The sequence below is a fragment of the Teleopsis dalmanni genome, chromosome X (assembly GCF_002237135.1).
Source record: "Teleopsis dalmanni isolate 2A chromosome X, ASM223713v2, whole genome shotgun sequence".
Classification (NCBI taxonomy): domain Eukaryota; kingdom Metazoa; phylum Arthropoda; class Insecta; order Diptera; family Diopsidae; genus Teleopsis; species Teleopsis dalmanni.
The window spans coordinates 77,827,711-77,833,769 of NC_051848.1; positions in this window are offsets into that span (position 1 = coordinate 77,827,711).

Genomic DNA, 6,059 nt, shown 5'->3' on the forward strand with positions numbered 1-6,059 from the left:
ACAGTACTAACTTTTTAGTATTATTAATTTTTCTTTTTTTAACAAAATCATTTATTTGTTATTTTATTTACTTTTACTTTTCTTTGTTATTTTTAAGCTTAACTGCATTCACTGCGTCTGCTTTTCAAATAGCCAATTTGTTTTCTTATCGGGTGCAATCGATTTTATCAAGAATTACAGTAGTGGCTAATCTAATTGCTACGCTTTTTTCACACTCTCAATATGTAAATATTTTATAATATTATTACGTAAATTGCATAATTCAGTTGCCGAAGAATTTTAAACAAGAAAAAGCAATCATTTTTACTTATGTACATAGAAAGTGTCCCGCGTTAAAGTATTATAAATATATTATATATAAATCTAATATATAATATTTAAGATACAACAGGATTTAACAAAATATTTTCATCTTGTCAAAATAAGGTCCAAAAGATCCAAAAAGTAACATCATGTTGACGGAGCCAGGTTATCACAAAAAAAAAAAATCTTCAGTCATAATGACTACAATATTTAAAATCTCACACATCCGATTGATTAAGGTTATACACTAGTGCAGGAGAAGTATGCATAATAGGCACAACATTTTTTTAAAAAATGTTTCTATATTAAAATAGCGATATACAGTAATCCCCCCTATAACGCGGTAGATTGGTTCCGCGTTATAGGAATATTCCCGTATATAGTAGCTAATTATGAACTGTACAAGTCCCTGCGTTATGTGGGGGAATGCCCGTGTTATACGGAGGATACAAATCGCGTAATATAAAAACGCGTTATAAGGGTACCGCGTTTTAGGGATGATTACTGTATAAACTTTTATATAGGTATATGAAAAACGTGTAAATAATTCCGCACATTTTGGGATGGATGATCACCATAATTTCAAAATCCATTAAGATATATACAATACCTGATTTGATACAAATTTAAAAATAGTTAATTAACTTACCTGTGTTGTTTGGCATATTGAAGCTTTTTAATTAATGCCTAATTTTTTAAGAATGTACCTCTCTGAATATTGAAAATGAATCATACTCCATTCCATGTGAAAGTTTCTTATATCAAGGAATAAACTTTCACTTTTACGGTGCTTTAAAATGGGACACCCTGTTTGTGTATATTTATGAACCAAAGTTTTTATTTTATTAATTAATTATCTAAGAAAAAAACCAAAAATTTATAAACACTATAGTCAGAAATCCCTCATAAGGAAAATTGTTAAAACCTTTTTTTGTTATATATAACTTACTGTTCAATTAAAGGAAAGTGAAGAGCAAACTAAAAATAAATATCTTTTTATGTATATTTGTGTTTACTGTAAATGATCAAATATTGTGTAATTTTATAATTATATTAAAAATCGTAAAATCGTAAAAATCACCTTAAAAGTAGTGCAACTAAAATAAATAATTAAAATTAAAACTATATTAATAATAAAAAAATTGTAATTTATTTAAAAAAAAAATAAAACGAAATCTACGAAGAATTCCAGTTCTGGCTTCTAGCATAGATAGCAATGAATTTCTTTATAGTATATATAAATATATATGCATATATATTAAAAAATATAAAAATAAAATATAATTATTGTATTAATGAAATTTTTGATATTATCGTCATTCCAAAGAATTTTTTAGACTAATTAAAAAGATTTTAAATTATTATTAAAATAATTTTTATTATAATATTATTATGTTCATTTAATGTTAAATAATTCTAATTGTGTATTAACTTAAGACTTTTTATGTTAAATATATATGTATATTTATACATACATGTGCATGTATTAAATTTATATGTATATGTTTATATAAGTATAAATATGCATATGTTATAAAAGAGCGAAGAGAGCGTAAAATATGAATTTATTTAATAAACAAAAAAATATTATAAAAAACCATTATGTAAAAAATAAATATAAAAACTTTAAAAATTTAATTCATTGTCTTTTTGTATTTTTGTTTTTTTTCGTTAACTATAAAATATTTATTTATATATTATAATTAATTACAATGCAATGGTTTTCAGCTCGAATATTATAAATTACAAGTATATTTTTCACAGTAATTATTTTTAATAGGCTGGTAAGTAAGAAGTTTGAGAAGATATTACTACGAATATATAGAATCAAAAAAAGGGAATTCATTAAGTATATGATCTATGGATGGTGTGCTATTACAAAATGGACAGTTTGAATGTATATAGGACATGCAAACTGTCCTGGCAATCGAATAAAAGTTAGACAATGTTGACGAGTCATGATTGTGGGTATATTGCTTTTAATCCACTGGTATTGATCGAATTGGTAGCAATAGTTGTACACTGACCATTCCATAGCCCATTCGGCTTCCATATGTTTGTTTATAAAGTTTATGTTAAAATGTCGTTTTTTTCGGATGTATTAAATAAGAGCAAGGGAGAGCGACTGACAACAGAGACAGCGTTCATTTTCTTTGATTACTATGTGCCCAGGAACCTACTTGATTTTAATTTTGTTTAAAAAACGTATGCAGTTATTTCAGATATCACAGATAAAATCGCTGCTATTATTAATATTTATAATAATATTAATACTATAATATAATATTAACACTATAAAATATATTCAGAATCCTATTAATAAAACACAGGCTTCACATATTAATTGTGAATGGATGGTTTTTCACAGAATATTATTTACTATATCTTTCTCTGATTTCCTTTTATTTTTTTTCATTTTCCTAGTGTAAGTTGTTTGTTTAGTATTTTTTCCCTGCCGCTTCTTCAGTGGTAATATTGGATGCATATATGTGCAAGTATGAAGGCAGGTAAATATAAAATTCGTTGAACAATATATTTAATATTTCCAATTATATTTTATCTCTTAAGAATTTAAATAAAATTGCAATCAAAAACTAAGTGCACATTATGATGACAAATTTGGATTCAAATTAATTAATAATTCCTTGGAATAATAACATAAGCTCATTTCATTTGATTTTTGAAGTGTATTATCATCAGCTGAAGAAAGTGAATGCTTTCTGTTGATGATTAAACAATAAACTCTAAAAATGATGAAAAAAGAAAGAATGACCTTTCACCAAAATAATGGGAAACCCTTTACAAGTTTGTGGACTGTCCACAAGTCTATTTCTTTTTCAAGAACAAAATGCTTTTCATCCCAATACAGGTTCCATTTAGTCCAATTACTTTCATTAAGTTATTTCTGTTTTCTACCAACTTTTTCTTTGTTAAATAGTCACTACAGAATACTCTAGATTGTTTTTCCTAAACAATCATTTTATTAGTTCAGATATTGTAATAATATTTTTCTCCAACAATTTGGTATGCGAAGATCACGGTCTTCGTATGCTTCTCTCGGAACTTCTAGACCCTATAAAATTCGTTAGTTTCACTATTTCTTCACCACGGCTATATAGAAATTGATCTTTATACTGTCTAAGTAATAGTTTGTGCAGAAATTCTGCTGAATCTCCCTGACATATCTTCAATTATTTTGAAATCTTCACTAGTCAATCAGACCAAACAAATAGTTTTAGGTATTGACATTGTTCCTCCTATTTGCTACTATTTTTGCTACATAAAAGCAAAATAAGCTAGTAAATGTAATAAATTGTAGAGTAAAATATTGATATGCAAGAACTTGCACAGTTGACTTGTGAACACTATTCGAACATTTACCTAAAATTATCTTTAATGAGTAAGTCCACTAGAAGCACACTACTGAGTGCTTCAACTCAGTTTTCTAAACAACTTTCTGGTGTCTATACAAAATCTATTATATTCATCATAGGTGTATGTTCAGCAGTGGTAATAGGCGTTGGCAATTGCCGATGACTTTAGACCTATAACAGCCTATAGTGAGAATTATTACTTCAAATAAAAAAAAAAAACTTTATTGACCCTAATTTGTTTAATTTAGACAATTTTACGTTTTATTTTTAACTCTGGAATCAAAGAGAGCTGATCTAGTACCGTCACTGGTATATTTACTACTTTATGATATATAATGAATAATTTTATTTATTTTTATTCCGTAAAGAATAAACAACTCGCGTACTTTATAAGTAATTCTAAACAGTTTCTGATTTTTTTTATCCAACATTTATGCATAGGTTCCTTCCTTCTAATTTGCAATAGAATCATACTTAAAAATATACTAGAAATTTATACTTAAAAAACAAGTCAAGAAAGATATTACTCAACTGTATAGGTTTTTCGTTATAGTTGTGAATAAATTTTTTACAAAGATGTTATTGAACCGAAACACCTAACCGTTAAACATCACTATTTGCAAAAATCGGGAGAGATTTTGACTCTGACTCTGAAGAGTGCGTTGATATTATCAATACATTAAGAATAGTCTTAGGGTAGTGAACTGATTGAAATCACTATTGTAATCTATATTAATCATTCTTTTAGAATACAGATAATTTTTGATCTCGTCACCTTTTATTTGGCTTATACTGTTTTTATGAACTCCTCTTATAAAATAAAATGACTCGTATTTTGTCAAAGAATTCCTAAAACTTTTTGCTTACAGATACGGGGTCCATGCGAACTTGAGCTTTTCCAAACATATTAACATAAACACAAAACGTATAATACAAACAAAACCACACATACATATGTTAGTTATATCCAACATTACTTATAATTAATAAAAGAGAAAATACATTCCTCTTAAAATATACTAAGGTTCAGAATAAAAACTGCACCGCGCTGCTTACAAAGCATGCAAATGAAATAACATTCACATTGGGACTATGTTCAGTATTGAATAAACACAAAACATACAAACAAATATAAAAATAAAAGAAAAATCAAGCCCCGCAAAATATGTACGTAAAATAATCATAACTCTTAAATTAATGCGTGCAAGCGGTTCAATAAAAAAAGTGAACCAATGTTATGCAAAGTAAATACAAAAGAGAAAAGAAATGACTGAGCGAAAATCGCTTTACATTTGACGAGAGGTTCAATCGACTAAATTGAACCGCAAATTCATACAAAGCGTGCAAATACAATCAAAGTCACGGTTGCTGTTTTGTATGAGCAAATGGTTCAATAAAAAACTGAACCGTGCATAGTAAATACAAAGTAAAAAAGTAAATGAATGCATGAGAGTTTCTTACTCTTATGTAGAGGTTGGAAATAAATCAAAAACAAAGTCATTATTGCAATTTTATGCTAGTATAAAGCTAAAGAAAAAAATTAAAGATATTTAAAGTGAAAAATAATATTTAGAAATGGATTAATGTGTGATTAAAGATTTGATTCAAATATCTTTTTTAAACGATCTTCTGAAAAAAAGGTTTTAATTCATAAAATGAATAGACCAACTCCAGATATGAAGAATTTCGTACCTGATGTAAAAATGTCGAAATATGTGGTAAGTCGCCGTTTTCCTACAGCTATTTATCATAAAAACCAGTGAATCACAGGCTGCGAACATTTAAATAAATTGTTTTGTTGGTCTTGTATGCTATTTGCTTGTGGAAAGGACAAAACTCAGGCGTAGGGGGAATACGTTATAATTGGAATTCTGTTTTGATCAAATTGTGAACACCTTTCCAAAAAGCTGACGCCTCGCTACTGGTTACTATATCCATCTTATAATTAGGCCTTACCTCAAATGGAATTATAAATAATTATCCGAAAGATATTATAACTTTTGTAGCACAATTTCCGAAATTTCAATGACAATCATCATTTCTAAAAAGCGCTAGAAATAATACATATACCAGTCAATATTTATTAGACATTATAAGAAAAAGATACGATGCTGTCAAAAATGTATTATCACTTTTGTAGCACATTTTCGAAATTCCATTGAACAGATATATATTTAATACTTCATCCAACGAAAAAGGTAGATCATATCTAAAAAGCGCTAGAAGTAATACATATACCAGTCAATATTTCTTAAATATTATAAGAAAGAGATACGGTACTGCTTGCAGAGAGTGTCCATGCATCAAGAATTTTTATTTTTATTAAAGATTAGGTCTTATAAGAAACTTTGCAAGATTAAGAATGTGCAGACGATATTAGTA